Raw genomic sequence first — 14,066 nt, forward strand, 5'->3', positions numbered from 1 at the left:
TCTTCACAGGGACATAGGCAGTGTAAAAATTCTACCACTGATGGACAATCTGACAATTCCTGCTGCTGGCATTGGTTCTGAGGTCCAGTTTAGCTCCTAGAACTTCATCTGTCTCCTTATGCCTAGCATTCTCCTGTTAGCAGATTCACCACCCACATCAAACTTCTAACTTTTGCTATCTCCATCCTGGGGCTTGTAATCCCAAGCAAGATTCATTTTAAAAATGTTTGCATTTTGGGCCAGGTGCAGTGGCTTATGTCTGTAATCCCAGCACTTTGGGAGGCTGAGGCAGGTGGATCACCTTAGGTCACGAGTTCAAGACCAGACTGACTAACATGGCGAAATGCTGTCTCTACTAAAAATACAAAAATGAGCAGGGCATGGTGGTGGGTGTCTGTAATCCCAGCTACTTGGGAGGCTGAGGCAGGAGAATCGCTTGAACCCGTGAGGCGGAGGTTGCAGTTAGCTGAGATCGCGCCATTGCGCTCCAGCCTGGGCAACAAGAATGAAACTCTGTCTCAAAAAAAAAAAAAATTTGCATTTCTAGTCAAGAGATTTAAAACATTCAGTTTGTGTGGGAGAATTGTGTTACCTTTTTTTGTTGTTGTTTCCCAATTCTACCTTTCCAACAAACACTATTATCTAAAAAGCACAAGCATGTGTAAATATCTTCGTGCATAAGTGTTGCATAAGACCTAAAATTAAGGCCCAACATTATATACGTCCTTGATAGCTGGGGACATTGGGAGGGCCTTACAAGTCTGAACCACAAAGTTTCCCCTCACTCTGCTCTTGTGGATAAGGTCCCTTAGCCAAACAACCCTCCCTATCAAGGAGACTGGTTACAGTTCCTGTTTATTCCTGAATAGCTGGTTTCAGTTCCCTGCCAGACCCTGAAATCACTCAAGCGGCCCAGTCACATTCATTCTGTGAATCCATCCATTCTTTTTTTTGGAGATGGAGTCTCGTTCTGTCGCCAGGTTGGAATGCACTGGCACGATCTCAGCTCACTGCAGTCTCTACCTCCCAGGTTCAAGTGATTCTTCTGCCTCAGCCTCCCAAGTAGCTGGGACTACAGGCACGTGCCACCAAGCCCAGCTAATTTTTTTGTATTTTTAGTAGAGACGGGGTTTCACCATGTTGGCTGGGATGGCCTCGATCTCTTGACCTCGTGATCCACCCACCTTAGCCTCCCAAAGTGCTGGGATTACAGGTGTGAGCCACCGCGCCCGGACTACCATCTGTTCATTTTTAAAATGAATCTTGCTTGGGACTACAGGCCCCAGAATGGAGATAGCACTTCCTCCTGCAGGAACCAGGGACCACCTCACTCTCTTGACACTACAGAGCCTGCCTTCCGTAGTCCCTGCTTGTTAGGTGCTCCTAAATGTAACCTTTGTGGCCATACTTAGCATGCAGTGTCCTCCCTCAGGCTGTGAGCATACGTGGGGCTAATAATCTACTGTTGATTTCATCCACCCAGAATTAACGTCCTGTGTTTTGCCATCTCCACAGCCCTAGGGTGGGAATCCTTTTCTTATAAACAAGGTAAACAGGAGGCAATTAAAACAATAAAAAAATTTAAAGAGAAGTTTAGTGTTCATAAATGTCTTTAACGTTAAACCACCGATAGTCTAGAAGCAGCCTTTCAAACTTCTATAACTTGGAATAGACTTTGGAGATGAATCATAATGGCTGAATAGATGCAGGTATGTGTGTCTCCTCCACAGAGAAAACCAGAATAGCAAGTAGATACTCACATTTCAAACAAATGGTCTGGGAGAGAATGCTGGGGTTCACCAGAGAAGAGATGGGAAGCACTAGAAGTAAGCAGAGGGTTTGAGGCAGCTTGCCCGCCTGGGATTGACTGAGCTGGGAGAGGTTCCTGGATGTGGGGAAGCAATAAGAGAGAAAGCCCCTGGGCTCCACACTCCCAGATGGGCTTTTATAATCTTGGCTGTGGGAGAAGCCCCGGACTCACTAGGGCCTCGGGCCTGACATATGAAGCTGCCCATAGATGTTGCTCCAGAAAGGGAACCCACACACACTCCCACAGGCATCTGAACCCTGGGCAGCCTCAGATGGGCACCATTTTGAGAGCCCAGACATCAGGTATCTACAGACAGCTGCTGCCACTGTGCTGCTGCAAGGAGGCAGAGGGGAGACCAGGCACTCCCATGCACCCCTGGGAGGGTCACTGCCGCCCTGCTGAAGGCTGCAGTTGAGACTTAGATGTGAGCAGACTGCATTCCCCATAGCTTCTTGCCCATGCTGCTTGCCTGCGAGGGATCTCAGCCTCTCTGGTTGCAGGCCCAAGGTGCAGTTTTCATAGTTTAAGTTCAGGCTGTGCCCCGCCCTTGGCCTCAGTTTGAGTTGACATGGCTGCAGCTGTGGCCCGGTTTAGGAGGGACAGGGAGTCCAGGCTCTCTTATACATACTCAAGATAATACTCAACACCCTGCTATGGGATGATGCCTTTCTGAGAGGGATCTCTGTTTTGTCTGGTCACAAGCCCACAGCTGGCACCATTTTGAGAGTTTAACACTTGGCTGTGCCCCGCCCTCCAGGTGAGTTTGAGGTGATGTGTTCCACACCCTGCTGGGAGAGGAACAGGGCAGACCAAGCTCTCTTACCAAACATGGTAGTCCAAGCTCTCCAGGGTACACCACACTTAGGACAATGACCACTTCAGTGCTACAAGTGACTGTGGGACTGGGGACAAGCCTGCCAACTGATTGCATCTTCTTGTAACATCAACATGGAGGGCTTGGGGTCCCAGTGAGCTGCTCCACCACTGCTATTGCTATCTCCCATGCCACACCAGCTGCCCAGAGATCTGAGAACCTGCCCACACACAAGGATCATCGCTCCCCCTACTAGTTTCTAAGCCAGACATCTGGAGGCCCAAGAATCAGTCCCTAGAACCCACTAACTGGAGCCAGGTTATGCTGCTCTGGGGCCTAAAAACAGTCACTCTCATCCCACTGCTGCCACTACTGGGGCCAAAGGCTGGCTCAGTTGACATCTAAGTCCGCAGTTAAACTTTACTACAACCTCAACTAACAGCTGTAGCTTAAGCCACTGAGGAAATCACAGATACTGCTGACCCTGAATACAGCCAAAGAAGTCATACAAAGACCACTCTATTGCAGGTCAATTGGGATAATTTCCCTAACCCCTTCATAAGACTTGTGACAGGGGTGCCTCACTCACTCAGCCTGTAGCGCTCATTTGCTCACCAGTGGGTGGGGTGGGGTGGGGGGTGGGTGGGGGTGGAGCTTGCCGGGAAGGGGATGCAGGAGCCAGGGTGGGTGTGTTTTGGGCACTGGCAGGAGCACAACTGTGTACTGGCCCTGCAGCAGCATCTGGGGCATGCTCACAACCCATGAAGCCTCAGAGGGAGTGTTACAGTCAGTGCTCTTTTGGCTTTGCCATCCATGAATGGCTTAGGTGTTGAACAGCTCGATGTGACAGCCCTCTGTATCCTGAGCTCCTGTTCAGTGTCGAGGAAGAATCAGGTTGCATGAACGAATTGAAGATGGTAAATGTGGGGGATTTTATTGCCAATGAAAGTGGCTCTCAGCGGGAAGGGGAGCTGGAAAGGGGATGAAGCAGGAAGGTATTCTTCCCCTGAAGTCTGGCCATCCCCAGCTGGGCTCCTCTCCAAAGCTATGCCATCGAGCCATCCCTCTGAAGTCAAGTTGCTTCTCTCTGAAGTTCAACTGTAGTCTCCGATGTCCAGCTGCTTCGCCTCTTCTCCCCTTGTCTGCTGTCTGCCAGTGGAGGCTGGGGTTTTTATGGGTACAGGATGTGGGGGGGTTGCAGGCCAGGGGTGGTTTTGGAAAAGGCAACATTTGAGCAGGAAAACGGGGATGTAAAGTTCCCCCTCTGGGCCATGGTTCCAGCCTCGAGGGTGGGTCTCTTACCAGGGACCCTGCCCTTTTCTGCCTAGAATTTCCCTGCCTCCTGTTCCTATCACAGTGCCCCAAATCAAAGTGTCTTAACAACATATATCCTCAGGAAAAAATTATCCCCTACAAAAGCAATTTTAACAAACTTGACTTTAACAGACTTGACTGCTGCACCAGATGTGTAGATGTCAACAGAAGGACACAGTCACCATGAAAAAGCAGGAAGATAGGGTACCACATGAAAGATCATAACAATTTTCCAGCAACAGATCCCAATAACAAAGAATTCCTCAAAATGCCAGATAAAGAATTAAAAATACTGATCTTAAAGAAAATGCAATGCAATAGAAATCTGAAAACCAATACAGAGAAATCAGAAATTCAGCTTGGGATATGAATGAGAAATTTACCAAGGAGATACAGATATTATGAACTTCTATAATTTGGTTATTGCATAGCATGATGCATACAGTAAAAAAACAATGTATTGTCTATTTCAGAACTAGTAAGAGAGTAAATTTCAAGTGTTCTTACCACAAAAAAATGAGAAATATTGAAGGTAATAGATATGTTAATTTCCTTGAGTTTAATTATTCCACATTGAATTCATCAGTCATGCTGCACCCCATAAATACAACTATAATTTGTCAATTTAAAGTTAAAAATTAAAAAAATAAACTTAAGAAGCCTTAGGTTTATTTTTAATTCATATCCAATTTATAGCCCTTTTTAAAATAATTTACTTGCATGCAAGATACACATTTGATGGAACATGTACATTTTTCAGTGCTTAGAAAGTTCCAGGCACCACTATACTGGTGGCTCACTCCTATAGTCCCAGCACTTTGGGAGGTCAAGGCAGGCAAATTGCTTGAGCTCAGGGGTTTGAATCCAGTCTGGGTAACATGATGAAATCCTGTCTCTACAAAAAAACCAAAAAACCAAAAAACAGACCAAAGTTAGCCAGATGTGGTGGCATGTGCATGTAGTCCCAGCTACTTAGGAGACTGAGGTAGGAAGATCACTTCAGCCCAGGAGGTTGAGGCTGCAGCTGCAGTGAGCTGAGATCATGCCACTGCACTCCAGCCTGGGTGAGACAAAGTGAGATCCTGTCTTGAAAAAAAAAAGAAAAAGAAGAAAATTTCTAAGATTTTCCTCCCATCCCACTTGCTCCAACACTCATAGCCTGAGCATCTTCCCGAGATGCATCTCAACAGCTCACTGAGATAAGTATTATTTTCTCTTAGCTGTGGAGAAAGAAAAATTGAGGAATTATGAGACAAAGACAAGGAGAAGACAGGAAAGATTTCAGAATTAGCCAGAGATAAAACAGCGGTGTCGCAGGTGATGACTATCTGGGGTTGGTGTCATGTGGGTAGTAAAAAGAATTCACCAAGACAGTTGTAGGTAAAGAAAGGTAGATTTTTTAGAAAAAGTAGAAAAATATGTTGCAAGAAAGCAAAGGCAAAACAGCAAGTGGGGACCTGACTGCAAAGAGACAAAGGCTTGCTGGGGATTTTATAGGATGGTGCTTGTGCTGGAGAGAGCTACTTACAGTACTGATAATGGCAAGATTGCAGTGACCTGATTTGCATATTTCTTTCTTAATGAAATTTAACTTGGCTTTTACTGCATTTTTAAAATGTAAAAATGTAAAAACAAACACAACATAGTATTTCAATGCTGTACCTTTATGTAAATGACTTCATCTATCTTTTTAAAACATGCTGTGATATAGCTAATGTTAAAACTGACACAGCTTCACTTTCTTCTTTTTCTCTGTACTGAAAGCTGCAGAAATACACATTTAATTCCAAGACAATTTGGTTTAAGCCCTCAGTATAAAAAGTGTACATCCACTTCCATTGCGCTGACTTTCCCCACATTGTTGATTGTGATTCTCTGTGCCATGTTGGTAGATCAGGCAGGCTATATATAATTTGTACAAAACATCTTTAGTCAGGGTAAGGCTTTAGAAACTATCTTAAAAAGAAACTTGTCAAAATATTTTTGATATTTAGGACAAATACTGAATATTATAATTTTCTCCCAGCACATCTGTTTACACAGCCCAATGAGCTAGGTGACCCTGTTAAAGATCGGCTTATGGAACGAATAGATGAAGACATTTCCTGAGCCAAAAGATACAGATAACAAATGTTAATAATAGCAGCAGACTAAAAACATTCCTTTTTGTTGTTTGTTTTCCATAGTCAACAGTTTTAGCAAAAGAACTTTAGAAAAGACAGATTTTTTTTGGTAAAGTTTACTGCCTGAAAAGAGTTTAATAAAGAACATCCAAGGCCTGATTGCTATTATTCTGAATATAACTTTTAATTACTTTCTGTAAGTTACATTGTCGTTTACTGTCAGACAACTTACTGATGCATGGAAAAATGCCCCAAAAAACTGCAATGGTTTATGTACATTTTACATTACATGTATTACCCCTTAAAACCCCCAACAGAATAAAGTCTTAGCAAATACAAATTTTAATTTCTGAACACCTTTCCAGTAAGATTGTAAAGGTGGGAGGAAGGGGAGGAAGGACTTGTTTTTTGTATTCCTAGTCTACTTGATTAAAATTTAATCTTCCAAGGGTTTGTTTAGCTCACTATCCAGGCTGCTAGGGTTATGATGAACATCATTACTTTTCCAGGGTAAAAAAAATGACATTTGAAAATAATGTAAATGCTATGACATGATTTTCCCAAGCATGACCTCAACTTGAAACATTAGAATACTTAAGAATTCTAAAGATTGATATACCACCACTGCACCAGAATTTTTAATTATTCCAACAGCTACAGGAATTTTTTTAATAGTTTTTTTTAATTTTATGAAATTAAAGCTGAAGAAAATAACTGACTTAGAAACCATAATAAAAGGACAAATATTTAGCCAGAGATATCAGTTCCTCCTGAAAAAGGATACATACCTCCTCTCACTGCAGTTTTTCTCAAGGTATCTTACTGATTTCAGATAGAATTTAAAATTCACCTTAAAAATAGAAACAAACAAAAGGACTACTTAAACTGACATTAACTAATAAAAATGTGCTCAAATTTACTGACAGAATCATGGACACTTCATACAATACTTAGACTCTACCAGTTTTAAGTAAAATAAGGAAAAAATTGTAATTACAAAGCCAGTCTCCCCTTGGGGAAACAAAAAGCCACTTTTGACCAATTGTTCCCTGCATATACATATACTGTATATTATTATAACCTTCTTCAGAGAAGCAAAACATCTTTGTCTTCCCGACACTGGATTATTTAGCATGTTAGTTTTTTACATCAGGAAGGCAACTGCATGGCTTGCATTTTTCTGCCAGCTGAGGATCTGGTGATAGCTGGGTGCAAGAAGATTGTGAGTTATTTATGCAGGAGGGCTATTTGTCCTGGACCATGAAGAAAGGCAGACTTATAGCTTATCTGCTTCTTCTTTTTGCTTTCCCCTGCTCCCACCAGCCTGACTCTTTTGCCCTTAGAACTCCACAAACAGGAGTTCCTCTTCAAGCCCTCTGTATCCCTCATCTCTCCGTCATTCCTTTAGTTAAGAGCAAGGTAGGGGCCTTTACCTGGTACAGCTCCGGGAGATGGGAGATAAGTGACACTGAGACTTCATACCCAGAACCCTCAACTTCACAAGAAACTTCTGCTGGGGGCCAAAAGACTTGGGACAGCAGAGCTCAAAGCAGGGCCAGAAGGTGCAGGTGGAGCCACAGCGGCGGGTCTCCTTTAAGGACAAGATGGCATCATCATAACAGCACTGCTCTGAAGGGTTATAGATCTTGTTCCCACACCTGGGCGCCGGCTGGCACAGTCACAGTCCTGAGCCAACAGGAGCATCTGGGGGCAGACATTGATGGTGTACATCCAAGGAAGAACAGATACTCAATTCCCAGTCTCTTTTCCCAACATCACCTCTTCCCTCCTCATTCTTCCCTGTCCTGTCCTTACCTGTAGTTCCTTTTGAACACTGGAGGAGGAAGACTGTTGTCCAGCAGACAAGAGCTAAGGGAGAAAGAAAAAAGGTTGGAACATGGAGCTGAGAATGTGACAATTATGGAAAAAACCAACCAACCAACAAACAGAGGTTAGGGTGGTTTTAAGGTGGAGATTATCACTTGGGGCTAAGTCTGTATGGGATCCTGTTCAGGCAGGCCCTGAGCAGCACGCTCAGTCACCCTTTGAGGTGACTAGTAGGGCACAGGAGGCTGGAATAATGTTAGAGATAAAGAGGAATAAATCGGGTTGAGGTTTGGGAACTGCACTGGGGATGAGATGAGATGATGTTTGGATTTGGGGTCCTACTTGCCCAAGATGCAGCATCGTGGCCTCATGCTTCCAAAGAGGCTCTAGGAGAATTGAAGAAGAGTGGTAAAAGGCTGGAACTTATGGAGACAGCCTAAATGGGCTTGTCTGTTACCCTGGTAAGTTTACTGATTGGATGGTTGCTGATCATGCCACCTGCAGTCTCCCAAGCACATTCCTTGAAGATAACCGAAGTCTCCCAAGCACATTCCTTAGTTTCTTTAAGGAGGAGACTGGGTGGCGTAAGGGACCACAGAGCCGAAAGTTGCAGACTGACTCATTGCATTCTCCGTATACTATTGCAGACCTCAGGGTGAATGAGTGTAAGCTGATCCTACTCCAAGTTAGGCTTCTGAGAGTTTTCAAGCTCCAACATTGATGAGGAGACAGTGCCCAACTAAGCTCCAATCAGAGAGAATGCTTCAGCCACTTCCCCATCTGGTTTCACATGCTCCCCTTCCTAATACTTGCTTCTTCTAAATTCCCCAAGCATGATGTCTCTGGAAATGTCAAGGGGACCCTTTCTGAAGCCACTTTATTTTTTGCTCTGGAGTCATTAGAGTTTTCACCTGCTCTAGCAGATGAGCCACGGCTCTGGAAACTCCAATAAGGGGAGTAGGGGTGGAGAATAGCAATGGCCCAAATCTCCTGGTGTGCTTGGCGTGAGGATTCAGACACCTCTAGCATCTTAGTTACGTGGTCAGGGAAAGTACTAAACATCTGCTTTTCATAATCGTATTATATTAGTGGCCAATGATATGTGATGTAGTACTTAGGTGTGTTTAGTACTTGGTGTGCAGACAGAGGAAAGGGCAGGGCAAACTGAGGCCTGCCAGGCAAGTGCCAGCTAGGGAAGGGCTTGGACAAATTCAAATAATCCTAAAGCTGTGGAAAGGACCTCAGCCTTCATGGACGTGTGATAATTCCATCAGAAAATGTCCAAGGATTGGCCAGACTTTCCATCCTTCACTTGCTGGCATAGCATAGGGAAGAGTTGCTGACTTAAGTTCATCCAGCCTGTACCATAGCCTTTGAAATGGTTCTCCTTTTCTGAGCTTCATTCTTAGCTTCTTGTACATGTGCGGAGGTGTGGGGTGTGATTTGGATGCACAAGGCTGCTCTTCCCTACCCCGGAACCTAAGAAGGCCAACAATGTGAAGATTCCTAGTGAGCCCAGGCTGTCAGCTTGTTTACTACCAAATGTTAAAAAGAAACGTTTGAGTTTGATTAGGTAAAATACAAAGGACAAATAATAATATCTTTAATATACAATTATCATTCTTATTCCAAATGAAACTTCAGCTTTACTATTGGGCATTGGGAAGTTAATGTATACTTAATTTTTCATCTTACAGAAGTGGCAAGGGGCAGCTTGAAGGGATAATTTTTAATGCATTTTATAATGATAATCATTTAGAGAAATCCTTATGTTGTATCTCATTAACACTAAGATGTTATTGAAAGATACACTGTTGTTTTACAACTCTAAGATGCAATCTCATCACTTAGAATGTTTATACTTATTAACAGAGCTTCTTGCAACATGTTGAGACGTAGACTTTTGGAAGGCAAATAGAAAAATAAAAATATATGGGAAATAAATCTGTAGATTTCTTAAAATGTCTCCACATTTGGAGCTGCCTCCTGTGAATCATCTTTCAGCCCCAGATTGGTCCCTGTGCTTTCTTACACAACATCATTCTCAGTCCTACCAACAGCATTGGTCATGCACAGTTTGGTTTTATTCTAAGCTGCTGACACCCATACTGCAAGTTATCACTGAACTGGTGACACTAGCCCCTTCTTTCTTTGAATTTTCTTTCATCTATTCCTAGAGATTTTGACAACTCCTTCTGCCTTTCATTATGTTGTTTTCCTTGTGCTAGGCAATCCTTTTGTGCCTATCTCAGAAACAAAATGTGATACTCTTCATCCCTTTATCTTCTTGTGCCCCATAAAGCACTTGGTTGTTGATCTGCAAGAAAATATGTACTTGGGTTCATTCCTAAAACAATGAGCATGTGCTTCATTAACAGTGAATTTACGTCGTGGTCTTCTATTAATGTGTCATTCTGCATACACAACACACGAGCCAAATCGTGGTGTTTTCTGATATTTAAAATGACAGTTACACTCAACACATGAAACGTAAGCAATCCACACAACTTAATTGAAGTGTCAAGAATATTAACCTGAAGACTTAGTTCGTCCCTGTACAAGTGGCAGCGGCTATGTCACTCTGCTTGTCTGACAGCTATTGCAAGACCCTATTGATGATAAGATGCATCACTAGTTCAAGGGTATGGGAATGTAGAATATATATGTACATCTCTGAGTGGAGGAGAGTCATTCTAATTTGAAACTTAGTATATTTATGAGGATCAGATGAAGTCACACTTGAAAAGCTCCCAGCACAGTAGCTGGCGTGTGTCAAGCTTTTAGTGTTTTCTCTCCTCAACTGTGCTTTCTTAAGAAAGCTGCAAAACAGTCTGGGCGCAGTGGCTGACACCTGTAATCCTGGCACTTTGGGAGGCTGAGACGGGAGAACAGCTTAAAGCCAGGAGTTCAAGACCAGCCTGGGCAACAAAGCAAGACCCTGTCTGTACCAGAAAACAAAAATAAAATTAGTTGGGCATGGTGGTGCATGCCTGCAGTTCCAGCTACTCGGAAGGCTGAGGTGGGAGGATCACTTCAACCCAGGAGTTCGAGGCTGTGGTGAGCTGTGATGGCACCACTGTAATCCAGCCTGGGTGACTGAGTGAGATGCTGTTGCAAAGAAAGAAGAAGGAAGGAAGGAGAGAGAGAAGAAAGAAAGAACAAAATATACACATCTTGTTCCATGAACTATTGACAATTTAGGTCATAGGCAATCATTCTTAGTCTAAATTTTCTTGAAGGAAGAAATAACTTTCTGTCTGGCACTAAGTTTCAACATAATTTAGGTCCCAGACAATTTTTGCTGATTTAATGAAAATTATCAATCCTCCCAGAAAATTGTTCTTAAACGGATGTATAGGTAGATAGGTAAGATGTATAGGTAGGTAGGTAGGTGGGTAGATAGGTAGGTAGGTAGGTAGGTAGGTAGGTAGATAGATAGATAATGGATGGATGGGTGGTTGGATATTAGATAGATGTTTGATTGACAGACAACAGACAGACTGCATGCAATTTCTTTTTTTTTAGAGTCACTAATTTTACTTTTTTAAAATGTTAAAAAATCTACTTTTAATTTTTTCGTAAGTTATTGGGGTACAGGTGGTATTTGGTTACTCGAGCAAAGGAGCCACTGGCCACAGAAGTTTCTGGTTGGTGAAGTGACACCCCAGGGATCCCGTAACACTTTGGGAAGTATGGCCATTTTTAACGATATTGATTCTTCCTATCCATGAGCATGGAATGTTTTCCCACTTTTTTGTGTCATCTCTGATTTGTTTGAGCATTATTTTGTAGTTCTCCTTGTAGAGATCTTTCACCTCCCTGGTTAGCTGTATTCCTAGGTATTTTACTCTTTTTTGTGGCAATTGTGAATGGGAATTGCAGTCCTGATTTGGCTTGACTGTTGTTGGTGTATGGGAATGCTAGTGATTTTTGTACATTGTACAAAAGATGTACATTTGTACATTGATTTTGTATCCTGCAACTTTGCTGAGGTTGCTTATCAGCTGAAGGAGCTTTTGTGGAGACTGTAGGGTTTTCTAGATACAGGATCATGTCATCTGCAAACAGGGATAGTTTGATGTCCTTTCTTTTTATTTAGATGCCCTTTATTTCTTTCTCTTGCTTGATTGCTGTGGCCTGGACTTCCTATACTATGTTGAATAGGAGCAGTGAAAGAGGGCATCCTTATCTTGTACCAATTTTCAAGGTGAATTCTTCCAGCTTTTGCCCATTCCGTTGGCTGTGAGTTTGTCACAGATGGCTCTTGTTATTTTGAAGTATATTTCTTCAATACCTAGTTTATTGAGAGTTTTTAACATGAAGAGGTGTCGAATTTTTATCAAAAGCCTTTTCTGCATCTACTGAGATAATTATGTGGTTTTTGTCTTTAGTTCTGTTTATGCAATGAATCACATTTATTGATTTGCATATGTTGAACCAACCTTGCATCCCAGGAATAAAGCCTGCTTGATCATGGTGGATTAGCTTTTCATGTGCTGCTGGATTCGGTTTGCCGGGATTTCTTGAGGATTTTTTGCATCGATGTTCATCAAGGATATTGGCCTGAAGCTTTCTTTTCTTGTTGTGTGTCTGCCAGGTTTTGATATCAGGATGATGCTGGCCTCATAGAATGAGTTAGGGAGGGGTCCCTCCTTCTCAATTTTTTGGAATACTTTCAGTAGGAATGGTACCAGCTCTTTGTACATCTGGTAGAATTCAACTGTGAATCCATCTGGTCTTGGAAATTTTTTGGTTGGTCGGCTATTTATTGCTGATTCAATTTCAGAACTTGTTATTGGTCTATTCAGAGATTGAATCTCTTCCTGATCCAATCTTGGGAGTGTATATGTCCAAAAATATATCAATTTCTTGTAGATTTTCTGGTTTATGTGCATAGAGGTGTTGATAATATTCTCTGATGGTTATTATTTCTGTGGGGTTAGTGGTAATGTCCCCTTTTTCATTTCTAATGGTATTTATTTGGATCTTCCCTCTTCTTTTTTAATCTAGCTAGTGTTCTATTTTATTAATTTTTTTCAAAAAACCAACTCCTGGATTTGTTGATCTTTTGATGTGTGTGTGTGTGTGTGGGGGGGGGTGTGTGTGTGTGTGTCTGTCTCCTTCAGTTCAGCTTTGATTTTGATTATTTCTTGTCTTCTGCCGGCTTTGGGGTTTGTTTGCTCTGGGTTCTCTAGTTCTTTTAGTTGTGATGTTATGTTGTGAAGCTGAGTTCTAGCTCTCTGAAGTGGGCAATTAGTACTGTAAATTTCCCTCTTACTCCTGCCTTAGCTGTGTTCCAGAGATTCTGGTATATTGTATCTTTGTTCTCATTAGTTTCAAATAGCTTCTTGATTTCTGCCTTAATTTCATTATTTACCCCAAAGTCATTCAGGGGCAGGTTATTCAATTTCCATGTAATTGTATGGTTTTGAGCAGATTCCTTAGTCTTGATTTCTAATTTGATTGTGCTGTGGTCTGAGAGAGTGGTTGTTATGATTTCACTTCTTTTGCATTTGCTGAGGAGTGTTTCGTGTCTGATTATGTGGTCGATTTTTCAGTGTGTGCCATGTGGTGGTGAGAAGAATGTATATTTTGTTGCTTTTGTGTGGAGAGTTCTGTAGTGTCTGTCAGGCCCATTTGACCCAGTGCTGAGTTCAGGTCTTGAATATCTTTGTTAATTTTCTGACCCGATGATCTGTCTGATACTGTCAGTGAGGTATTGAAGTTTCCCACTATTATTGTATGGATGTCTAAATCTCTTTGAAGGTCTCAAAGAGCTTGCTCTCTGAATCTGGGTGCTCTCGTGTTGGGTGCATATATATTTAGGATAGTTAGGCCTTGTTGAATTGAACCCTTTACTATTACGTAATACCCTTCTTTGTCTTTTTTGATCTTTGTTGGTTTAAAGTCGTTGTCTGAAATTAGGATTGCAACTCCTGCTTTTTTCTGTTTTCCATTTGCTTGGTAGATTTTCCTCCATCCCTTTATTTTGAGCCTATGGGTGTAATTGCATGTGAGATGGACTGCATGCAGTTTCAACGGTTCAGGTTCACTGTTTATTTAAACCAAATATTACAGGGTATGGTCTCCTGAACTAAGCGGGTGAAGTACATGTTTCCTATAAAACAGCCTTTTTCATTATCTCACAGGGCAATAACTTCTTTAGAGTTTTGATAAA

The 14,066-nt window shown here is 42.3% G+C and overlaps 1 protein-coding gene and 1 non-coding gene across 5 annotated transcripts in view; one reads left to right on the forward strand and one right to left on the reverse strand.

Annotated features, from left to right (window-relative positions):
* The window catches only part of IGFL2 (IGF like family member 2), a 123,082-nt gene that overhangs the window by 43,553 nt on the left and 65,463 nt on the right, over positions 1 to 14,066 (forward strand). The gene's annotated exons all lie outside the window — the stretch shown is intronic.
* On the reverse strand, positions 3,533 to 7,934 carry LOC129020286 (uncharacterized). Its single transcript, XR_010124815.1, has 4 exons — positions 7,877 to 7,934; positions 7,495 to 7,765; positions 6,850 to 6,911; positions 3,533 to 4,833 (listed from the first exon to the last, which is right to left on the reverse strand). It is a non-coding gene; the product is annotated as an uncharacterized LOC129020286 (transcript).

This window comes from Pongo pygmaeus, chromosome 20, assembly GCF_028885625.2.
Source record: "Pongo pygmaeus isolate AG05252 chromosome 20, NHGRI_mPonPyg2-v2.0_pri, whole genome shotgun sequence".
Taxonomy (NCBI): Eukaryota; Metazoa; Chordata; class Mammalia; order Primates; family Hominidae; genus Pongo; species Pongo pygmaeus.